The sequence below is a fragment of the Mus caroli genome, unplaced genomic scaffold (assembly GCF_978045245.1).
Source record: "Mus caroli unplaced genomic scaffold, Mus_caroli_1 scaffold_2, whole genome shotgun sequence".
Classification (NCBI taxonomy): domain Eukaryota; kingdom Metazoa; phylum Chordata; class Mammalia; order Rodentia; family Muridae; genus Mus; species Mus caroli.
The window spans coordinates 69,327,046-69,339,904 of NW_028227257.1; the positions used below are offsets into that span (position 1 = coordinate 69,327,046).

The 12,859-nt window shown below is 35.2% G+C and overlaps 1 pseudogene; it reads right to left on the reverse strand.

Moving 5' to 3' along the window:
- Positions 1 to 7,951: 7,951 nt before the first annotated feature.
- On the reverse strand, positions 7,952 to 8,890 carry LOC147005854 (olfactory receptor 4F15-like; annotated as a pseudogene).
- Positions 8,891 to 12,859: the final 3,969 nt, after the last annotated feature.

Genomic DNA, 12,859 nt, shown 5'->3' on the forward strand with positions numbered 1-12,859 from the left:
TATCACTCATGCATTCCTCTGTGTGTGTGTGTGTGTGTGTGTATGACTGTATCACTCATGTATTCCTGTTTGTGTGTAAAACTGTAGCAAATAAGATATCACTGGGATAGAAAATGTATAATATTTGATCAGTACTTATATGAATTACAAATTTAGAACTGTAAGATCCATATTTAGAAATATAAAATGCCACAGGGTAAAATTCTGAAATTAGCTGATTAGACAGAAGTTGATATCCCTGAATCAAAAACTTTCTCAAATACTTACCTATATGAACTGCTTTTGAAACCAGTTATTTTGTAGCTAATGGAAGTTGTTTTACTTGTACCTTTGCCCTAAGATGATGGTGAACTCATTTTCTACACTGACTGACTTCAATAGGAATTTGTTCTCAGTGTTAAATGCTGTGCAGCAATGCCTTCTTGTAGACAATCTTTGCAGTTGTGTGTTTTAAATAGAACTCCAACTTGGAAAGGCTTTCTTTAGCATTTTCCTGGGGGAATTTCATAACTACCTACTTTCTCTAAATTTAGCCTTCTAGTGATTCTTAATCTTCATCTAAGTTAAATTTCATTTAGGTTAGAAAAATGCAATAAATAAGAAAAGGTTGGTATAAAATGTGTTTTTAACAACTCCTGCAAAGTGACAGGATGCAAAACTAAGTAAAAAAAAAAAAAAAAAAAAAAAACAAACAAACAAAACAAAACAACCAGAGTAGCTCTCTTTTATTCAAATGATAAACATGCTGAGAAAGAAATTAGGTAAACAATATGGTGCTTAGAGTTCTACCTAGAGCAATAAGACTAGTAAAGGAGATAAAAGGGATACAAATTGGAAAAATAAGTCAATTAATGTATTAACAGATGATATGTTAGTACATATAAGTGACCTCAAAACAACTACCAGAGAAGTCCTACAGCTGATAAACATCTTCAGCAGAGGGTCTGGATACAAAATTAACTTAAAGAAATCAGTAGCCCTCCTTTATTCAAATAATAAACAGGCCAAGAATGAAATCAGTGAAACGACATCCTTCACAATAGCCACAAATAATATAAAATATCTTGTTATGTCTTTATCCAAGTTAGACCTGTATGTCATACAAGGGAAAGACCTATATGAAAGAATTTCAAGTCTCTGAGGAATGAAATTAAAGATGATATCAAAGATAAAAAGATCTCTCATCTCCTGGATTGGTAGGAAATAAAAAGTAAACATAGTAAAATCAGTCATTCCACCAAAAGCAATCTATAGATTTAGCATAATTCCCATCAGATTTCCAAAACAATGTTTTTACAGACCTTGAAAGATGAACAATATTCATCTTCATGTGAAAAAAAAAAAAAAACAGAAAACCTAGTATAGGCAAAATGATTATGTACAATGGAAGAACTTATGAAGATATCACTATCTTTGACTTCAAGTTGTATCACAGAGAAAAAGTAATAAATAGGATGTGGTACTAGCATAAAAACAGATAGGATGATGAGTGAATTTGAATAACAAAACCCAGAAATAAATCTACTTATTGGTACTTGATTTTTGATAAGTCAAATCCATGTAATGGGGAAAAAAAGAGGCATCTTCAACAAATGTTGCTGTTCTAACTGGATGTCAGCATGTAGAAGAAATCAAATAGATTCATATTTATACCCTGCAGAAAACTCAATTCTAAATGAATTAAAGACCTCAACATAAAATAAGATACACTAAATCTGATATAAGAGAAAGTGGGGAATAGCCTTGAATGCATTGGCATTAGAGACAACTTCCTGAACAGAACATCAACATTTCAGTCACTAATATCAGCAATTAATAAATGGGACCTCAGGAAATTAGGAAATGGAGAAAATTTTTTACCTTTTCCACATCTGAAAGAACATTGAAACTCAAAATATATAAGAACTTAATAAATTAGATATAAACAAGTGAAATAACACAACTAAAAATGGGGTACAGATCTGGAAAAAGATTTCTCAACAGAGGAATCTCTAAATGCTGAGAATCAATTAAAGAAATATTCAGTGTCCTTACTTATCAGGGAAAGTCAAAGCAAAAAGACTCTGAGCTTCTATCTTTTCTTTGTCATTAAGCATTTATTTATTTATTTATTTATTTAATCATTTTATTCATTTACATTTCAAATGATACCCCCTTCCTGGTTTCCTCTCTACAAAACCCCCATCCTACCTCCTTTCTTCCCACTCCCCTTTGCCTCTATGAGGATCCTCCTTTACTCACTCACCCACTCCCGCCTCACCACTCTAGCATCTCCCTATGCTAGGACATCAATCCTCCACAGGACCAAGGACATCCCCTCCCATTCATGCCAGATAAGGCCATGCTATGTTACATATATATCTGGAGTCATGGATCCTTCCATGAATACTCTTTGGTTGGTGGCTTATCCCCAGGAAGCTCTGGGTGATCTGGTTAGTTGATATTGTTCTTCCTATCAGTTGCAATCCCCTTCAGCTCCTTCAGTCCTTTATCTAGCTCTTCCACTGGTGTCCCTGGGCTCAGTCCAATGGTTGACTATCAGTATCTGCATCTGTATTGGTCAGGTGCTGGTAGAGCCCCTCAGAGGACAGCCATACCAGGTTGCTGTCAGCAAGCACTTCGTGGCATCATCAACAGTGTCAGTGTTTGGTGTTTGCAGATGAGATGGATTCCTAGTTGGGGAGGTCTCTGGATGACCTTTCCTTCAGTCTCTGTTCCATTTTTTTTTGTTCCTGTCTTTCCTTTGGATAGGAACAACACTGGGTTAAAAATTTTGAGATGACTTCTATCTCATAACTGTTAGAATGGCTAAAATAAAATCTCAAGAAATAGCTCATGTTGATGAGGATGTAGAGCAAGGGGAACACTCCTCCATTGCTGGTGGGAGTGAAAACTTGTGAAAACCACTTGGGTAATCACTTTGGCTGTTTCTCAGGAAAATTGGAATATATCTACCTCAAGACCCAGATACATATGCCACTCTCAGGCACATACCCAAGATATGTTCCACTATGCCACAAGGAAACTTGTTCAACTGTATTCCTAGCAGCTTTACTCATAACAGCCAGAATCTGTGAACAACACAGATGTCCCGCAAACAAAGAATGGATGAAAAAAATGTAGCTTATTACACAATGGAAAATTCCTCATCTATCAACAAAATATTTGTTTTTGAATTTGCAGGCTGGGATGGGACCAGAAAATATCATTGTGAGTGAAGTAACTCAGACAAAGAAAGGCAAACATGGTCTATACTTATTTGTAAGTGCATATTAGTCATAAAGTACAGAATAGTCATGCTATAAATGATAGACCCAAAGTAGTTAAGTAACAAGGAGGGCACAAGTGGAGACTCATGAATGTCGTGGAGAAAGGGAAATATATTAGACTTAGGAGGTGGATGAGGGAAAGCACAGGGTGTGTGAGGAGTTGAGGGTAGGAACATGAGGGGTAAGGGAGGATAAAGGGTGGGAGTACTTGGAGAGACAACTGGCTTTCCTGTGTGTGGAGCTTTTTCTGGGACAAGCTAGAAACCTTAGAAAATGAAAACTCCTAGGAATTTATGCAGGTGACCCTAGATAAGACTCCTAGCAATGATAGATATGAAGCCTAAACTGGCTATCTCCTGAAATCAGGCAATACTTCCAATAAAGGGATTTGAAAAACAACCCACTCATAAAATCTTAGACCCACAATTTGTCTTCCTTATCAGATGTGCATGGGTAAAAATGGATTTGATGAAAGGGCCAACTGATGACTAGCCCATTGTGAGACCCATGCAATGAAAGGGAGCCCACCACTGATAAATCATACTCTGCTATATTTGCTGAGAGGATCTTAGTCACCCAGCAACTGATTGAAATAGGTGTAGAGACCCAAAATAGAACATAAAGTAGAGTTTGGGGAATTCTGTGGAAGACAGAGAAGAATTGAAGGAGCCAGTAGAGTCAAGGACACATATACGAAACCTACAGAATCAACTAACAAAGGCCCATAGTGCCTCATAAAGACTGAATTACCAATCAGAGAGCGAGCATGTATGAGACAGACTTAGGAACACTGCCCTTATAACACCTTTGTATCAGGGCCTTCCTGTAAGACTCCCAAAGGAGGAGCAGGGACAGTCTCTGTGACCACATTGTCTGCCTTTGTATCCCTTATTTATTTTCTCTCTCTCTCTCTCTCTCTCTCTCTCTCTCTCTCTCTCTCTCTCTCTCTCTCTCTCTCTCTCTCTCTCCCCCCTCTTTTTAAATATTTTCTTAATTTACATTTCAAATGTTATCTCCTTATCTGGTACAACCCTGTGAAACTCCCTATGCCACCACCTCCTCTGCTTCTATGAGGGTGTACCCCCACCCACCCACTCTCACCTCTCTGCTTTCATACCCTACACTGGAGCATCGAGCCTTCACAGGACCAAGGGCCTCTTCTCCCATTGATGCCCGACAAGGCCATCCTCTGCTACATATGTGGCTGCAGCGATAGGTCCCTCCGTGTGTACTCTTTGGCTAGTGATTTAGTGCCTGAGAGTTCTGGTGGTGGGGGTGGGGTGGAGTGTGGGGGGGAGAGATCTCTGGATGTTTGATATTGTTGTTCTTCCTATGGGGTTGCAAACCCCTTCAGTTACTTCATCCTTTCCCTAACTCCTCCATTAGGGTCCCTGTGCTCACTCCAATGGTTGGCTGTGAGTATCTACCTTTGTATTTGTCAGGTCTGGCAGAGACCCTCAAGAGATTCCTGTTAGCAAGTACTTCTTGTCACCAGAGGTAGTGTCTGGGTCTTGTGTCTGTACATAGGATGGATCCCTAGGTGGGGCAGTCTCCAGATGGCCTTACATCAGTCTCTGCTCCACACTTTGTCTCCATATTTGCTCTCCTGTGCATTTTATTCCCCTTTCTAAAAAGGACCGAAACACCCACATTTTGGTCTTCCTTCTTCTTGAGCTTCATGTATCGCGCTTTATTCTTTTTTTTTTTTTAGCTCTTGAATATTCATTTTTTTTAATTACGTATTTTCCTCAATTACATTTCCAATGCTATCCCAAAAGTCCCCCATACCCACCCCCTACTTCCCTACCCACCCATTCCCATTCTTTTGGCCCTGGCATAAGACATGCTTAGACTTACTACAACTTGATATGCCACAGCTGGTTGTTATGTATGCGAGGACTTCCCATTTTGAGGAGAAGGGGAGGAGTTGATGAGGTGAAGGTGACATGAGAGGGAGGGACTGGGAAGAGATGAGGGAGGGGAAGCTGTGATAGGGATGTAAAGAAAACAAACAACTTAATTAATAAAACTAAAAATATTCATAATACAAAAAAACACCCCGTTTTTATTCTGTGATGAGAATACACTATTTTCTCGGTGTATAGTGTTGCAAATTGAACTCATAGGTAAACTTCAGTCCTAACATATGATCATGAGTTCAAAACAGATAGTCAATGACATCTATTTTAGGTGTCTATATTTTAGGACATACTATGTACATGACTTAAATACATTTTGACCTTCTGTTCTTTGTGATTCAGGTAAACAAGTAGGTCTCATTGTTCCCAGAATTTAATTTAGTTATTGTGAACTGATTAAGAATTAATTGATTGTGAAGGTAGCTGTAAGTATATTGTTAAGTGATGAAATGATAATGGAAAAATAATTCATCATTTATATCAAAGACTGTATGTATAGCATAATTTAAATAAGTAAAGTCAATTAACTAGATGTATTTTAGCAATTAGTGGAGATGTCCACTTATTGTGTCCATCTTTTTCCAATATTATTTACTGTAGTATTTAATGTTACACAACTGATTTTGTCTTCACTGGAAAATAATACTATGCAGGTATGAACATAGAATGGCCCACACAGTGTTATAGAGAACATAGCCTGAGAGCTGACATTACCAGACTTTAAGCTCTGTTTGAGAAGAAGTGATACCACCTTCTCATTTAAACTTTAGAATGTATGTATTCCCATGAAACGGACTTCAAATCTAGTCAAAATAGGGTTGGTTATCGTCATACCAGACATGCCACTACTGTACTTCTGGGCATGTCTTCCCTGTCAATTCTTAAAAATATATATATATTCATTTGCATGTATGTGATTCTATATTTGTGCACATGCATGCCAACACTCACTGAGGTCAAAGAACCAATAGAATACTATGAGCAAGAGTTACAGGCAGTTACGAGCCATTTGATTCTAGGAATTGAATTGCTGTCTTCTCTAAAAGCAGCAAGTCTTCTTTATCAATGAATCAGGTCTCTATCCCCCAGATAGCCAATTTTAAAAGTCAGAGTGAAAATAGATGAAGTAAAACTAGCAAACATTAAAACAAAGTTAATATTTGAAAATTAAATTTATGAATTAAAAAATCTATAGGCACACACAATATAAGATTAATCTGTCTTCATCAGAGAAGCTTTTTATTGTCATTTGTGGTGGGCCTGATAGTTGGGGAATGTTAACACAGAAACTCATAACTGGGAATTAGTGATAGGTGAGTGCTCAATCCTTCTATCCCTCTTCAGTACTCAGGGAACCAAAGTGAGAAAATGAGTGGCACAAAGAATTAGGTCAGAGGATTGGGAGATGTGCAGCAAACAGACATCTTGTGAACATGACACAGCTGTTGCACACATGAGCTTACTTCACTGTGGTTATCTGCACAAGAACTGCAAAGAATTGAGGTCAGCAATACCAGGGATGGGGGTATAGGGTTTCACAGGGGGACTGTTGGAGATTAGTGGTTTCTGGAGAAGAAGATGTAATCTTCAGTGTGTGGATAATAAATCTGAGTTATGAAAAATTTATCTGTATTATTTTAAGGAAAGAAATAAAAGTCCTTCCTATGAGAGTCATTTAACCAAGAGCGCGTCCAGACATGAATTCTCTACTCCATGTTTCTTGTCTTCTGTCCTTTGTTGTGTGAATCTGAATCTATGCCTGTCTAATTACCTTGTAGTCTGTTCCTATGTCTGTTTGTGTACTCCTATGTGTATCTGTCTGTCTTATGAGCTGTGTGTGAGTGATCTAATTGCCACATCCAACAAAGAACTTCACCATGTATTTATGAACAGCATAGAAAGCATCACATGGTAAGGGAATAGAATACATTAAAAAAAAAAAAAGAGTTTTATGAGAGGTTAAGTCACTGTCTCAAACTGATCCCATCTCACCCAGAAAAAAACAATCATCACTTAAGTATCAAACAATAATGATAAATGACTGCTTTCATCCTTGTGGTTGATTTTAGGCAGTTACTTTCACTTCTGTATTTGATGTTTCATGCAATTATCTGGATCAGAGGAATGGAAGAACATATAATTTGAGATTGTAGCTTAGGTTGTAATAGTTGTTTACATGTAAGGTCCAAGGAGCTTAAGGTTGATGGTTACAATGTTCTCTTAAAGACAGTTTTAACACAGTAGACTAGAGACTTTAAGTGACTTCAAGGTGTATTATTAGCTTTGGCTGTGAGGGCCAGGAAAAGCGCCAATGTCTTAGAATATAATTATTTTTACAATTTATTTGCATGTTACATTTCTTTCAATTCCTCAGTATAATGTGAAAAAAATGCTCAAATTATCCTGAATCAGCATAGAAAATTAATATGATTTACTTACCAAAATGTAAGTGTGATGAGATAAATATTTCTTTTTTCTTAAGAAATATAGAAAGATATCAACATATAAAACAATATACAAATGTATACTGTAGATGGACATTTATTGTTTTCTTTTTAGCTTTTCTGTAGATAATAAAAGTATAGTTAGCACATAATGCATATTAAACTCTACTTAAACATGCTATTATCGTTGGTTTACTTAAAATAAACTATTCAGTATCTATAAGATGCTGGATATAGGATAATAAACTGCCTCAGCATAGCAGTATTCAGTTATGATGATAGGAGAACAATCAGAAGATGTATTTTGTGTTTCTGTAGATTAGGACGATTTCCTCAGATTGAATAGCTGAGTAATCAGACTTCTCATTGCCACCTTCATGTCTTTGTTCCTCAGTGTGTAAATGGCAGGGTTCAGGATGGGTGTAACCATGAAGTCCAGAATGGCAAGGAATTTATCCACTGGCACAGTGGGAAATGGCCACATGTACACAAAGATGCATGGTCCAAAGAATAAAACTACCACAGAGATGTGAACAGAAAGCGTAGGAAGGGCCTTGGACAAATCACCCGATGACGAATGTTTTCTTACAATGAACAGGATAACAATGTAAGAGATTTTCAATAAGAAAAAGGTGCCCATGGAAATAAACCCACTGTTGGCAGTAACCATGAACTGCATTTTCTTGGGGTCTATGCAGGCCAGTTTGATAAACTGAGGAAGATCACAATAAAAACTATCTATCTCATTAGGACCACAGAAATTCAATGATAATAAAAGCTAATTGGGTCACTGAATGTAAAAAGCCAATAACCCAAGCACCAGATAGAAGCATGAGGCACATCCTTGGCCTCATGATGGTCAGGTAGTGGAGGGGCTTACATATGGCCACATATCTGTCCCAGGCCATAGCTACCAACAGTACCATCTCAGTTGCCCCAAGAACATGAAGAACAAATATCTGGAAGAAACAACCCTGGAATGATATGGCATTGTGCCCAGAAGACAGATCAGAAATCATCTTGGGTACAATTAAGGTAGTAAGACATAAATCAATAAATGCAAGATTTCCCAAAAGAAAGTACATAGGAGAATGTAAATGTGGGTCAAAGGCTAGAGTAAACACAACAAGGTATTGCCCAGCACGATGACCACATAAAATACCATAGAGAAGTCAAGGAGGAAAGGTCGGATTTTTCTAGATGATGAAAGTCCCAGAAACACAAATTCAGACACTTTGGTATAATTTTTCTTAAACATTTACTTCTTTTTCTTCTGTTACCTAAGTGAATGATAATAAAAGAATTTCAAAAGTAATTTAATATAAGTAAGTAGTTTAAAAACGAATTCAGAAAGTTTTCTAGTTGAATTAAAACAAAATATTTTTTTTTATTATCTCTAGAAAGCATTGAATATTCCTTAACAGATTTGTCTGTCCAACTAATAGTCTGTAGTTATCTACTATATGCCTGGAAATAAGTCAGATTTTTGGTGAAAAATGGATTGTTCATCAGGAACTAAACAATATGCAACATCTACTATTATAATACATTTAAACAAAGGTACAATGTAGTATCTCAACTACATGGGTCATTACAGTGGTGTTCACTCTTTTAATAGTCCGGCTACTACTGAAGAGAATGACAAGAATTTCAATTTTACTGATAACATTGTTTTCATGGGAAGAAAAATATAATCATAATTAATTCAGAATATCTGCATTCATGAGATGGTCAAAATTTTAACACATAGAGTCTTCTTTCAACAATAGCACAGTTTATATTTAGAACTCACAACAGGATGAACACATACAGCTAACCTGTCAAATAGCTTGTATGTCCATCCTCATTAGTCATTCCTTTCCTATTTTCCAATCAAGATGGGAAGAAAAGGAGGGATTATGAAAGAAAATAGATTAGCAAATGATTTCCTCTATTTTTTTTTAAGGTTTCAAGACAAAATCTCTTTCTGTATATTGGGTACTACAAATTTATAGATTTTAAAATGTATTATTACAGAAGTTTTACATATGTGACACATATATTCACACCCAGAATATAGTGGAAATGTATCAATAGTGATATCACTACATATAATATGAGCTTATATACACAATGAAATAATATGAACCTTAAAACTCACTTGAATAGTCCAGAGAGATTCTACTTAACTGAAAAACAAAAGAAAGTGTGAAATTGGTAACATGTTTATTTGTGGACGTGTTTGAATTTAAACATCATTCAAGAAGAAACACAAATCATACCAGCAATGTGAAGCCTCAAAGGTAGGATTCTATGTCACTTTCACTTCTTAAAGTCTATATTCCTGTATTGTTTAAATGGTTTGAAAGAAATTGTACCAATGTTAATTAAATGTGGGTTTGTAAATACAGAATATTAGGTATATAAAGAACTTCAATGGAGTGATGTCAGATTTACCCAAACTATCATTTAAAGTTATAATAAGAGTTTAAACTTTGAGAAATCACATCTTCTCCTAAATGTATGTTAAACTACAGAGAATGTTCTCAAAAACAGATTCATCAAAAATGTAAAAACTCACCTGTATGAAGAGTCCATCACTTTCCAAACAGATCAGTTATTTGATTGATCCTAGAATAGGATAGATAATGAAAGACAAAGAAGAAACAAGGGAAAATGGGCATGGTTACAAAGAGGAAATAGTACGGAAGATAGAATAAATAAGACAATGCTATAAAGGTGACAATGGATGGAATTAAAATAATGTTTAAAGGCCAGACATCTTGCTTCATTCAGACTGACCTCCCACAAAGACTAAGTCAGAAAAATCAGCCTCAGCTACCCAACAAGCAAAACTAGGTAATCAATGACAGCACACAAATGGAGTATTTCCTGAGTCTTCTTGTACCTACTCACTGTGTGAGCCCCAAACCAGCCACGTATTCAGAATATCTCTGTGTAGCAAGCAAACCCGTAAACTCTGGCTATTGGCCTTTTTTTCTGTGTTCATTTGCCATTTTTCATAAATAAGATCATCTCATTGCCAACATCTTCATTAGCTTCTAAAAGTTATCACCAAACCACAAAATTGTTTTGTGAATCAAGATGAAATCTAGGCCTATATAGAGAAATATAACTTCTAAATTTGCTTTGGGAAATCCAGTATAAATAAATGTTCATTATGTGTATATGAAAAAAAAATAGCAAAGAAAATAGGGAACTTTGAATGTAACTGTGCATTTGCTATACAAGGAAAATAACTGCTAACTTTAATGTACTACTAATGTCTACTTACCTAGCATCTTCAAATACTAGAAAGCAGTATTTACACTATTACTCTATGTTTCAGAAAGTGTATTCCTCTTGGATGCTCTGTATTTAGTGCTTCTTACCAATGCTCTAACTACCTACCCCCTGACAACAGTGTTTGGTGACCACCTGATGGCTGGTGATCTGTTTCCAGACCATTTACCATGGGAATTGTGTTTCTGAATCCCATGGCCTTAAAGAGAGAAATTCTAGTTGTTTTGTAAGCATATGATGAGAAAGCAAAGAAGCAAAATATTTGAAATAAAAGCAACATCTGGCATTTTTACTACATAATATTAATTGTATATAATTTTAGACAATATTATTGAAAAATCATGTAGCTACTAACTAATCCATTATCATTTTCTCCTTTTGTTAAGATATTAATTGGGTGAAACAATGAATTAAATTATGACATTCTCATATTGACTTGTATCTTATGATATTGACACCTTCTATTGACCCTTCTCTCCATTTACCCCTACCATTTTCAGCTTCCATATCCAATTTTTCATATCATTATAACTAAGCTAAAATTTCACATATGAAACAAAGTACTTGTATTTGTGAGTTTGGTTTATGTCATGATGATATTTTTGTTCTACTGGAAAGAAAAGCAAGGAATCTTCCAAGGAGCACTGATGCTAATTTTTAGCTTAAAAACTTATACAATTAGTATTTCTACATTAGAGTCATCAGTACTATTAATTAATGCATATCTTTTATATAAAACTTTACATTATACATATAGATAAAGCTTACCAAAGTAATATTATCTAATATTGAAACCCAGTTGTTTCAGGTCTGTTTCCTAATGAATAGTGTATGTGAAAGATCATGCTATCTCCTCTTTCTATCATTTTTATAACACACGAGTGACAATTCATACCTATAATGATTTTCTCAGCACTTATAGTTCTCTTTTATTTTCATAAAATAATTGTGAGGTAAATGTAATATTTTTCTTTAAGGTGAATAAATAATACTGTAATTCATCTTTAAATATTTGCATTAGAGCACTTGTTTCTAGTAAAGTATTCATTCCAGTGTCTATGGTTTGTTCTAGGCTTACATAATGCCTGGAATTCTGCTCAGAAAATAAATACACATGCAAGCAAACCAAACACCATATCTTTAGTCACAAGTGTTAGGTAATATGTATTGTAGACAATTTTATGTTCATTCTACCCATTTTACTACTTTGTAGACAAAATAATACCTAAGCCGGAGGGTTTTATATTAATATTAAGTTTGTTAATTATATTTTTTGAGTCAAAGTATATTTGTACCTATTATAAAGTAATGAAAAAGGAAAAGATGAAAATATTTAAAAATACAACTGTTCTTAGCCCAAAAGACAAGAGACACTAATCTAGAAATCATTTTGAAAAATACCTTTAAAAGTTTTGAATGACTATTATGTCAAAATGTACCTAATATTTTCTCATTTATTTTTCTGTTTCTTGTAGTACTAAAAACTGAACTTAAGGCGTCTTACAGACTATATGTTTAATTCTTTATTTTTTATTTTTAATACATATTATTTATATGTATGTGAATCTGCCTGCATGAGTTAATATTCATGACATATTTGCAAATGCCCATAACAGTCACAAGAATGTGACAGATCCTCTAGAACTGGGGTCAAAGGGGTTGTGAGCCACTATATGTTGCTGGGAGACAAACCTGGGTAATACAAAAGGATCAGTACTCATTCTATACTGCTGAACCACCTCTCCAAGCTTGGTTGTTTGTTTGAAATTTAATTTTCTTTTCAGGGAAATAATGTAACATAAAATCACTATTTTTTGCTATGTAATTCAGATGTACCTAACACATCTACTGTAGTGCGTAAATGATTACCTCTCTCAAATACTAACATATTTCTACCATCTTAAAAAATATAGATTTCATCAAGCATCCACTTTGAGTACCCTAT